Below are 13,459 nucleotides of genomic sequence, written 5' to 3' on the forward strand. Positions count from 1 at the left end.
TTATCCCACGCATGATCTAGAGTTAGCAGCAGTTGTTTTGGCTCTGAAGTTGTGGAGAGATTACCTATTTGGAGAGCGCTGCAGAATATATACAGATCACAAAAGCTTAAAATATATCTTTGATCAAAAGGAGTTGAATCTAAGACAACAAAGGTGGATTAAATTGAATAAAGATTACGACTGTTCCATCGAGTACCACCCTGGTCAGGCTAATGTTGTAGCAGATGCACTAAGTAGGAAATCCTCAGGACCCAAGGCCATTATTGGTTCAATAAGAAGTATGTTATTGCAGGAGTTCAGGAAATCTAGAACCGCCTTATCAGTGGAATCGTCAGGAGAAATGATAGATACTTTCCAGATAAGGCCTACCTTAGTAGAAAACCTTAAGCAAGATCAGTTGGAAGACCCTGATCTTCAGAAGATTGATGATGATGTAAGTAAGGGCAGCAGGGTTGACTTTCAACTAGGAGTAGACAATGTGCTAGAAAAGGAAGGGAGAATGTGTGTGCCTAACAAGCTACAGCTTAAACAAGCCATTCTAGAGGAAACACATAGTTCCGTTTATGCTATGCATCCAGGTAGCACCAAGATGTATAGAACTTTAAAGAAATCTTACTGGTGGCCTGGGATGAAGAGAGACATAGCAGAATATCTGGACCGATGTACAATCTGTCAACAAGTAAAACCTGAGAGACAAAGACCAGCAGGATTACTCAATCCACTTCCAGTGCCTAAGTGGAAGTGGGAGCATGTGACAATGGACTTTCTATTTGGATTTCCTAAGACACCCTCAAGATTTGATGGCATTTGGGTAATAGTTGGTAGACTAGCTAAGACGACCAAGTTCATACCAGTAAAAGTTACTTTTACACTTGACCATTTAGCTAAGATTTATGTGGCTAGGATAATCAGTCAATATAAGGCCCCAGTGTCGATAGTGTCGGATCGGGACTCGAGGTTCACTTCAAAATTTTGGCCTAGTTCACAGAAGGCTATGGGCAATAAATTGCATTTCAATACGACTTTTCATCCGCAAACAGATGGACAATCAGAAAGAACTATACAGACACTGGAAGATATGTGTACTATAATTCAAAGGAAGTTGGGATACACACTTATCATTGATTGAATTTTCCTACAACAATAGCTACCATTGTAGTATCGAAATGGCTCCCTATGAAGCATTGTACGGCCAACCTTACAAGACCCCAGTATGCTGAAATGAAGTCGGAGAACGACAATTATTGGGTTCAAAATTAGTTCAACAAATTTTCTTTCTTATTTTTATTATATAAGCCAAAGGAATGTTATATCATAAATTTTCTTTCTTATTTTTATTAAAGTAGTAATTCATGGTTATTTATAGGAAATATGATGGAAGGGAAGGAAAAACATATTAGGTGGGGTAACGTGGCGGTTAATCCTTGAACTTAGGAGGCGGTGGGAAGTATTTTTGGAAGAAGAACTTCAAAAGCTTGGTTTCGGCAGTTGACATGAAAAATTTTAGTGAATTTGGTGCCATTCGAAAACTGAGAGAATCCAGGTTGCGTGATTGTCTTGTCGGAGGAAGATTAGGAGGAGAAGAACAAGGAGTGAAGAAAATAAAGAGAAGGCAGAATCTCGGATTTAAGCAGGGCTGCGGTGAAGATTGGAAGTTCTAACCCAAAATATAAGGAATTATGGGCTGAAATTTTAAGGTAAGGAAGTTAACTCAATTCTAAACAAGTTTGTAGAAGGAACTTTCTTGAAAAGAACTCTGAATTTTGAGTTATGAATTTTTGAAGTTATAATAGGGAATTGGTGCATAAGCAGACAGCTGCTTGTGAAAACAAGCAACAATTCATCGTGGAGAATTATAGCGAGATGTGGGCATGAAGATCTCGCTTATAAAGGAAATCTCCCTGATTTTGTAAGGAGGATCTCGCTCTAGGGGGAAATCTCGCTAGGAATAGGGCTGAGTATCGCTGGTAAGGTGAGTATCGCTAAGATGAAAATTTGACAGGAAAAGCTTGATCTCGCTCTAGAGGATCTTGTTGATCTCGCTCTAGGGGATCTCATTGATCTCACCCATGAGGATCTCGCTCATGAGGAGGATCTCACTCATGAGGATCTCGTTCATAGGGATCTCACTAGTAAGGTTGTCTGTGTTAATGGAAGTTCCTTTAATAAATGAATTATTTAAGGTATTTTACTAGGAATTGTAAGTATTTTAATCGGGAATTATATATTTTTAGGCCAAGAAGAGCTAGGGGAAGCGTATAAATCATTAAGAGCCTGACGAACAATGAGTGACTAAGTAAACTTAAGGTTTCCAATACTCACGCATATATGATCAAGTAAAGCACAGTGACATTAATGACGAATTTATACTTCCCCAAGCAACAAATGGTTGGAGAATAACTTAATGCATGTTTCCCGGCTTGTATGTATGTAACACAGGCCAAGGTATGTCGTGTGACCATTACACAAGCTATGTTTCTGATTTTGATATATGCTTCCTAGGGGGAAGGCTATGAGAGAATGAGTTCGTGTGTAAATACTAGGCAATGGAACTTAATTTGATGTTACAAAATACACATTTGATACCGAAGGACGTTTGAGAAGGTATCTAATCAATTTGGCACCGAAGGACATTTGAGAAGGTACCTGACCAATTTGATACTAAAGGACATTTAAGAAGGTATCTGAGCAGAAGTACCTAAAATATGATGGTACTTAATATGGCCACGTGCATGTAGACAGTTATGAATGAGAGACCGAAGTATGGGTCTCTTGGCCGGTAATAAATGTTTGGGAGCTAAAGCGCTTAGGCTCGTTCTCAACTAAGGAATAATAATGTTTAATGATGTCTGAGAATGGTTTAAAACTACATCTAGAGACAATTGCTTAAGTTTACTCATTGGTATATTTACATGTTTATAGTGACGCTATGCTTGTTGCTTTACGATTCTATAGTCACTCACTGGGCTTTTAGCTCACAGAATTTTTGTGTTTTCCTTTTTCAGGTAGCAGTCAATTTCCTCAAGGTTGATCCTACTGCTGCTTGCCACCAAAAGACTCGGCTTATTAAAAGACTTGGGTTGATGATCTGTTTATGTACACATGTTTTGAGAGGGACTAAGGCTTCTGTAGGAATGTTTGGGCCACCTGTGAATATGTTTTTATAAATGTAATGTCTTGGCTATATGCATGTATTTATGGAATCTTTGTAGAACCTTAAGGGAGGTTTGCTGTTTGAGTATATTACTATTTTTTCAAACAGGTTGGCATTTAAATTAGAAGGCTTCGATGGTGAATGCTGGCAGTAGGGCTAGTAACTACCACGGTCATATCCTCTTCTAGAATAAAAGGGTAATCTGGGAGGGGGTGTGAAAAAATAACTCTTATTCCTGTAGTCATTTAGTTACCGTTTTTTGTCAAGAACTTACTAACACTTAATAACTCTTGTAAGTGTGACCCTTCATTTTTAGATTTCATATAACGGTATGAATATTCCACCAAATTGGAAGAAAATGTTCATGCCTGAACTATGAAACCCTATTCATTTATAAAGTCTGGGTTGTTCTGAATCCTATGTTACAACCCTCTGAGGGGATCATCTTAAAAACGACTAGCTAGTGCCGCCTAAAAATAACAGAATGTGCAACATAAGAATCTCATGGCTCAAACTAATCGAAGAGACTGTAGGATATGTTCACACATTTCTTGTACCCAATTACCATAAACTACATCCCCTATTAACCTTGTTATTGACCCATGCAAACACTTTCCGAATGGAGCAGTCACGGTAAAAGCGACACGAAGCCGAACATGGATCTCACGGTGTGAACTCTTAGGGACGTGAGAGCTAAAAATAATATATCATATATATCATTAATCTCCTAGTGAAGTGTTTTAATTGCTTGGGTATCTCTTGTACTTAGGTATATTTCAGCTAATAAACATCCTAAGTCTATGTGGTTTATCCAAGTAAACTTTTATATTTGGATTTAACCTACGATGTCTAAGTGATAAAACCATTTTATTACCTCACACTACTCACGCATGCTCATAAAACAGGTTAACAATGCTCAGCATAATTCTCAGGTAGCAGGTGTTACGTAAAGCGCCAACTTAAGTACCTCTAGCCTTAGACAGTATTATAGACCAGTTGAGTTTGTAACCGTGTTTTATAAGATAACAACCTATTTTAACTATTAAAATAAGTTATTCTTATATCTTTGTGAGTATATATCTTATCTTTATTATAGATCTTAAACATCTAATTCATTTTATAACTCTTATAAAATTATAGACATGATATAACGTGTACTTAAACATTCCATACATCAATATAACAATTTTATGAAACTTATGAAACCCTAATCATGCATACCCTATATATTATAACCAATTTATAAGATATATTAATGCATGAAACATGCTTTCCTATGGTGGGATGTTAAATTTACATGGCATACAATATGCACATACATGTTTAATTTAAATATAACATACATCACATGCATAAAATATTTAAACAACACTGATATGGACCAACTTTGGCATCCTAAGCAAGTAATAAACTAATTTATTGCAAACTAACCACAAAAATAGCTTCAACGAACCTTTAGACCGCTTGAATCGACCCAAACAAGACCTGAACTACCCGAAATGATCATCTAAAGCTCCAAAAGAGCTTAATAGGACCGAAAATGGTTGAACTGGACCCCCAGGCAGCTGAACCAATTAAACAAGCCTACTCCAGCGAACCGGTCTATGAGCGCACATGTTTTTGGGTTAGGATGAGCAACGTGCAACGGTCCATCCCAACGTCACAATGCCTATGGCTTCAGGAAGAACAACGTTGCAATGCTATATGGGCTGTGGCTATTTCTCCAGATTTTCCACCTGACCTTGCTTGCTTCAATATTTAATTACAACCTAGTTTTAACTCTATTGACTCCAATAAAATTATAGACATTTAATCACACATTAAGATCATCAATAAGCCAATAACAAATATAACCATATAATTCAAGAGAAATCTAATGCCAAAGTTGGAAGAACAAAATATCAGTCGACCAAACATCCATCTCTAGAAGTTCACCCACCAAACTCAAATTAAGGTTACTTGAGTGCTTAAATCATGCTCTGATACTAATTGATAAAGTAAACAAGTATAAATGGAAACTAACATAATCATTACGTACTCTAATTATACTTAATTTGAGTAACAATCATTATACAAAAAAAAAAAAAAAAGGTTTTTGAAGAAAGGGTTTCATAAGTACAACCTCTGTGGAATCCTTCAAATTCTTACTTATCTCCACAAATTTAACCTTTAAATTTTCAGTAGACCACCAAGAGAATCTTCTCTACTATTTTCAGCCTTGGATTTGAGTGATGGAACTCCAAATTGAGAGGGATTGGGATGAGTTTGAGAGAGTTTGAGAGGTAAGCCAATTTTTCCAGAATTTCTGTCGAATTCAGATTGCATGAAGCTTCAAATCTCAGTTATTGAAGCTTTTATTAAGCTCAAACATGCGAGAACTAACTAACTCAGTTGATTGACACTTCAATTAGAACTTAGTAAGTGGGATAGGTGTCAAACTGTGGATTAATCCACTAACAAAGAGTGAATTTAGGGTAAACCCACTTTCACATTTAAAAATCCTTTTTAATTTGATTTTTAATCTAATTTAATTTTACTTTAAAACCAAATTAGAAAAAAACAAAAATTCAATTATGAAATTGAATTTTATAAATTAAAAAATGATTTATTGATTAATTAGTTAATTAAATACATTTAATTAATCAAATAATAATTTAATATAAAATATTAAATTAATAAAACACCTAATTTTAAACATGAATCCTATTCATGTAATCAATGTTTAAATATTTTAAACTCTTCAATTACGTTTAATGATAACAAAATTAAACGTTAATTATATCGAATATAAATATGGAAACCCTAAATTGAAATTAAACATTTCAAATTCAAACCCTAAAATGAAATTTGAACACTTCAAATTCACTCAATCTTCTAATCCAAGATTTAATCTTTTACGAGCTAGTAGAGGGACTAGGACCTACAGATCATGAGCTTCAACAATTTGAGATTAATTGGTTAAACTTTTTAAATCGAATTAATCAATATTCGCTAACTACCGAGATATATCGTTATAGCTCAGTAGTTGCACTCTCCTCACTATAGATATATTTCTGTCTACTTGATTTAACCATAATCAGTAAGTCGACCCTTCATAGGTCATTCCTATTTACAGCTAGGTCAAAATTACCATTTTACTCCTGTAAATACATCTTGCTCCTTAAGTCACCATTGATACTCTATTGAATATTTGGTTTATAGTCCAACTAATAAACTATGTCCCTCTCTATCATGAGAGGGTAGGGCCCCTTTGTTCAAGACCAAGAATCAGTACTTAAGAGAACTACCTATCTGCTAATCCTAAATTAGGTAGGAGTGAATTTCTTCTTGCAGGGCTATGTTTCCAACTATCTTTCCTGTTTTATCCTCAAAATGGGAGTCTTATTGAGCAATGCTATTGAACTACTCTCACCTATGCAGATCAAAGGATAATCCTAAATAAACAGGAGTTCATAGTTAACTTAGGATTAAGATCAGTTACCCTAGGTCATCAAATTAAAATTGTCAGTTTTAACATTAAACGTTTGTTATAAAGAAAAGTGACTATTTCGTGATCCAGTCATATGCAAACGTCTTTTACATAGGATGCCCCCATTCCCATATCTCCATATGAATGATTTCGGGATCACATTGTTTGTATCAGTATATAAAGTGGGCCACATCCATAGTGTCCCCAAGATGAGGTACCCAATCTCATCCATATACTTATAGACCTTTTATGCTATATACTATAACTTGATCCTCTTTTATGACTCTACATAAATTTAAAGTATTCATACTATAGTCATGGGTTCATTTATTGGATTTCATAATAGAGTGCAATTTCAATAATACTTTTATTGAAAAATAGAATATGTTTCATATATTACAAATTGCGAGTTTTAGGACATTCTCAACAGTATGGAAATTCTCAATACAGATGTATGAGTCATAAGGGTTTTTATCTTAAAAACTGTCTTCAAGTAATGGTTACAGTTTTTATGAGGTTATGGTGATGCGTTTTGGTTTGCCAAATGCTCTACAGTATTTAGGGACTTCAAGAACCTCATTGTGAAAAAGATTTCTAGACTCGTTGTAATAGGATCTAAATGGTCATATGCGATTATTTTAAAACTAAAGAATAACATGAAGATTTGTTTGAGTAAGTTTATAGTATTAATGGTATAAATTCTTATGCCTAGTTTCTAATGGGTATGAGACATAATTGGTTAGTTGTTTCTCAAACATGTAGCTACTAAGAAAGGCATCACAAGTTGACGCTCCTAGCGTAGAAGCAATTTTTAGACCAGATTTTCTTTCCTACACATCTTAGGATTGTGTCATATCTAGTATAGCCAGTAGCTCGGCCACACGTATGGAGATTTCTCTACGCTAGTTCAATAAATTCAGATACATGATTTTAATGAATACAAATTTTTAAGCTCATGGAAATTCTCTGAGTGAATATGTTAAAGTACTGTTGATTTTAAACATCTTAAGTTTCCTAATTATATATGGAAGAGGTTGTCACACTTTATGCAGTACCTGTGCCAATTACGTCAAATAGTGACCTCCGTTTCACAACCATATTTTGGAAGTGTTCCTAGAAAGTGTTAGGTATTCAATTGGATTTCAATACAACTTTCCACCCATAGATGGATGGTTAAACAAGGCATTTGAACCAATCACTAAAGAACATGTTATGTACTTGCACGTTAGATTTTGTAAGAAGTGGGGACTTTGATAGGCTTGAAACTTACGTCTTTAATAAGCTTCAAACTTGATAAAAACAATTGTATATACCAAACTACTCTTATTACTTTACATAGCAACAGTGGTAAGTCTGAGTCGATCTGCAGGGAAGTGCAATTTGTTTTATTAAGTTAATTTCCTAACTAGAGCAGTGAATGGGGGGTTTTGGTGTGAAAAAAATAAATGCGTGAAATTAAAATAAAAGGGATAAATGTAATCTAGAATAGAAGTCTATCTAATTTCTAGAGCAAAAGAGATTTTCCTATGCAATTTCTTTCATTAGGCATCAATTAATTACACTGAATCTGTCAACCCCTCAACCTATTAGAAAATCTAATAGCCCAATTAGCCAAATTTGATATTAAACTAAACTAGCCTTAATTCAATTTATAACTCTTCCTTCCTAACGACATACAAGTTAAAATTGAATTACATTACGAAAGGGTTCAATTATTGAGACATACTACAAACCGAAAAAGCCAGATCATTATTTATTTGGAAAAGATTATATTAGGGCATAAATGCATTTGGTCAGAAAAAGTTTAGACTTTGTACATGTGATCCTAATATGCACAACTAAATCAATCAATGTATGCATAGGCTATGACGATTTTGCAAACAATAATTTCAATAAACTAATTTTTCAGATCAATTTATAAAAATTTCAATAATATTCAATCAAATCATCCCAAGGAGTTCCCAACAATTTAGTTGAATTAATTAGAAAACCTTCAAGAAAATAGACATAGGGTTCTTGCTCAAAAGAAATTAGATAGAAGTTACCTCTTAATTCATAGACAAATTCGAGATACATATCCAATCATCGATTACAACCCAAAATAAAAGGAAAAACTAACCTTAAGGTACTAAAATCTGAAGGGAAAAGAAGAAGCTTGAAGTTTAACTAAGACCCCCATTAGTTCAGTCCCCAAAATTCAACATATTTTCACCTGAAGACGAACGGGGGTATTTATAGACATCTTCGCAGAGTTGTAACGCTCGACAAAAAAGGCCATGAGCTTTAGGGAAACGTTGCAATGTTGGCATTGTTGCCAACTCGAAGCATTGCAACGCTCCCTTGCACATTAGGCTACTGACTTGTAGCGTCAAATGAGCACCAGGGCTTTGTATAAGGTGGGTGTTGCGGCTAAAGCAGGGGCATATTGGTCTTTTTTACTCATTTGAAGCTCGGATGCTCAAATCAACTCTAATTTGCTTCAAATTGACAACGACTAGCTCCAAATCGCCAATTCTATCTCTTGGTTGATCAGTACCTATAACAAGCTCAATGGGGCCCAAATAGGGCCCCAGGCTGTGACCTCGGAAGGTGGAGTTCTATTGCGAGTTTGGATGAACAGCTCTAGAGTTGGATTCATATTGATAAGATATGTAAGCACATCAAATTTGATGTCAATCAGAGTTCAGACAAGCGCTCTACATTGGTCAGTGACAGTTTGCTGCATTTCATATGTATGGCTGGAAAAGAGGAAAATATTCAAAATGCACTATAGAGGGAGGCATGGTGTCCGCTCTCCACCACCCCTAGGCCCTGTGGCCTAAGTGAGCTACCCCATGGCACATGGCATCGACGAGCGTTATAAGACAACTGTCGTGGGCATCTTCCATTAGGAATGGATCTCATGGACAGTGTTGGACGGCATGGGTGTGCCGACATTACGCCCTTTCCCATGGGCCAAAGGTTCGATGTAGCATCTGATATGTTGTTTTGATTCGTCAAAGACTTGGAAGTGTCTAAATCTCGATTATGTTCTAATGGATGGATGTCCAGGAAGTCCTGAGTTGGATTGTTGCCCATGGGTTAGTTAACAATGGTTCTCAGTGTCAGAGCAGAAGAGAGAAAGTTGATGATATCCCGACACTGTGGATTTCATCCTGAAGCATCGCTGGGACTCGATAGTTCCTAGTGTTGGGATTGATGCCCTAAATCTTGTAGGTTCTGTAGTTTGTAAACACTTGTATGAACAAACACTTTGTGATTTAAAATATATGATATTTTATTCACTTCAGTCTATGAAATATGAGATATTTTAGTTGCATTAACCACAAACCAATAAAATAAGATCTATGGTTATCGTTGTAACTTAAGCAAGTATGTGGAGACATACAAGTGTGTCGTGCTTTAAGTGATAACCTAAATGGTCTGTAGTATATGGATAAGGAAGGATACCTTATCCTAATGACACCACGAGTTTGGCCTACTTTATAGGTGTTACAAATGTTGTAAAATGCTACAAATGATCTAATTCTGATCATTCATGTATTAGACATGCGAGCAGGGATATTCTATACAAAGGAGATTGTATAAGACAGGACCACGAAATGTTTAGTCTTGTTATATAACACCGTTCATAATTGAGACTTTCATTTCACTAGGATGACCATCGGTAACATGACCTAACTTCTGAGTGAGTTATGAACTCCTACCTGTAAGGGCGGTCCTTTGATTTGCATGGGTGAGAGTGGCTGATCGCCAAGGAAAGGGCAAGGGTAGACGTTGGCAGCATGAGGGAAGGGCACTTCGACATGAAAACAGGGTGAAGGTGTCAAACTGAGGGGAGTTTTTGACATCTATAAATAGGGAATTTTGGGGGCTTGGTTCTCACAATTCACTCGTGCCTGCTGCCTGTGCCTACGCACGCTCCCAGTAGCCCCATCGCCCAACCCTGCTCGTGCTTCATTATCAGTGCACAGACATCTCAATGCTAAGTACGTGCGGACAACTAACGCAAGGTGCGCGGATGCCCAAGCATGCTCGACCGCGCGGTTGAGTGCCCTAGAGCACGCTTGCACGCATCTCACCGCCAGCCCTGCACGCATGCTCGCCCAGTCCAGTGCAATGACCAACGTTGCGTCCTGCCCACCTAGTGCGACATCTGACGCCTAACAGTGTCCATCTGCGTGCGTCAACACCCTCTGGTTGCCCTAACGCCCATCAGGCCACCAAATAACCTCCAAAGGCTATTTTTTTGGAAAGTTAGACCTATGTTGGTATTTTTAAAGTGGGTAAGCTAGTTATTTTACCTTTAAGTTATTTTTGGTTTAAAATAGAATTATTGGAGGAATTGTTTTGACTAATTTGGGATTTCTTGAAAAGAAGTGAAATTCAAGGAAACCCAGGCCAGAAGCTATGTTAGGAAAATTCTTGAAGGATAAACAAGAGGACTGTGAGTGGTTTTATTGTTTTGTTAAGTTGAATTCATATATGTATATGTTAATATATATACGTGTACAGTTTGGAATGGCATGATCGGGAAGTGTGTTTTCTAGATTTTATTGGTTGAGTTAATTCATGATATTTTTCTTGTTGTGACTTGAATTGGAATCTAGGGTTGTACCCTGGGAAATTCTTAGTGTGCCTACAACACGTCTAACAGGATAATGTCGATATGTGCACATTCGGCAGACTATAAGGGTACTGAAATTGTTTCCACATCATGCCAGGGTATCCGGTTACAGGGCTAAAAGGGTTGCATATTTTTTGTGATGATTATCTTCGTATGAAAATTGTTTTCCCACAAATCTATTCCTTAAATCAAACTTATTGTCATTTTTGAAGAATACCACTCACTTGATTTTCCAGCTCACGTTCTCCTCCCCCCCCCCCCCCCCCCCCTTCTAGAATGGTTCCGCTTTAAGAAAAGCCACCCAAGGTCTAGAACTGCTACTTTCTCATAGTGCGGGACTCAGATTACTATGATTAATATTGTATAATAGTACAAACACTGTAACTGTTCATAAAAATTAATTAAGTTCTCATTTATTAGCTATTTATGGAATGGTATGAAGTTAGGCAGTTGGTATCACAAAGGTGATATCAACTATCTTCATGTTTCTTTTCAGGTCTGGGAGACAAGGCTCAAGAGGGGGTGTGACAAGTTAGTATCAGAGCTTAAGGTTCTGGAAAGACTCTGAAAATAAAACTTTGTATAGGTTTTGGCTAGCTTGTAGTAGGCTTGGGAAAAGGGTTACAGGAAACCCTGAAGGGAATAAAAAGAGTTAGCTAAAGTTTATCAAATAACCTAAAATGACTTTCAATGTAAAAAATGTATTCGAGCAGTAGACCCTAGTGGTGGCAGGAATCTAGAACAAGTGATGCCTACCTACAATACTGACTCTAAAGGAAGTAGAGGAAACATCGAGATAAATAGTCTTTACTTAGATATTGATTTGGGACACTAGATCATCAGCCCATGAATAAATTTATCGAAATCCAATAAAGAACCTGGATCTCCGAAGTGTGGGAAAAATCATAAAGGTCCATGCTTAATGAGGACCGGAATTTGTTTTGGTCGTGGTAAACATGACAATATTAAGAAAAATTGTGTGTACTTTCAGAGGAAAAATAAAGAAGGATAGGAAGTGGTGTTGAAGGAAAACCAAATACAACTAACTACACCTGTAGGCAGCAGAACTAAGAGGTTTATGCTAGAGATGACATATGACAGAGAAACAAAGAGGATCCATACATCCAGAAGTTCGAGTCAGTTAGTTGGCTTTATTTGGAGTACTAGAACTGACATCCTGCGCAGAATAATAATAGAATTTGACGATAATAATAATAGAATTAATTAATTATTTAATTGTAAATCATGACAGAATAATAACAGAATAATAATAGAATCAATTAATTATTTAATTGTAAATTATATCTTATATAAAATACAATTTTCCCTAATGACTGAATTTGAACATTTCAAATTCTCACTTCACTTAGTTCTTCAATTTTGTCCATGGTGAGCTAGCAAGAAGACTCGATAGACCTACAGATTATGGGCTCCAACGGTCTGAGACTAATCGATCAAAATCTTAACCCTAGTTAATCAACATTCGTTAACTAACAAGACTGTCTACTATAGTCTGTAGTTGCATGCCCCTCATGTAGATATATTTTGTGTCCATTTGATATAATTATCATCGATAAATTGATCCTTCAAAGGTTGTTTGTAAACTCAGCTAGGTCAATTACCATTTTACCTCAGAGTTACATCTTTTCTCCTAAAGTACAACTGTCCCTTTAATGAACAATTGATTTAGAATATTAATTACTAAATCCATTCCCTCTCAGGCCAACGAGAGAATGGGGACCCTTGTTCAAGACCCGAGATCAGCCCTTAAGGGAACAACCTTTCTCTTATCCCTAAAAATTTGTAGAAGTGAATTCCATCTTGCAAATTTTGTCTCCAACTATCTACCCGGTCTTATCCCTGAAATGGGAGGCATATTGAGTAGCGTTGCTAAGCTTACCCTCACCTATGCAGATCAAAGGACAATCTCGAATAAATAGAAGTTCATAGACAACTCAAGATTCGGATCAAGTTATCTAGATTATTGAGAAGTGAAATTGATCAGTGTTAACAGTAAATGGTGTTAATATATAATAGTGATTATTTCTTCGTCAAACTTACACAATCTCATCGTGTAGAACACCCCTGCTCACATATCTCTAAATGAACGAACTAATCACATTGTTTATGACACTGTACAACATTTGTAACAATCATAAAGTGGGTCGTATACAATAGTATCTCTAGAAATAGGTACCCAACCTAATCT

Source organism: Benincasa hispida, chromosome 2, assembly GCF_027475165.1.
Source record: "Benincasa hispida cultivar pf3 chromosome 2, pf3_genome.v1.1, whole genome shotgun sequence".
NCBI lineage: Eukaryota > Viridiplantae > Streptophyta > Magnoliopsida > Cucurbitales > Cucurbitaceae > Benincasa > Benincasa hispida.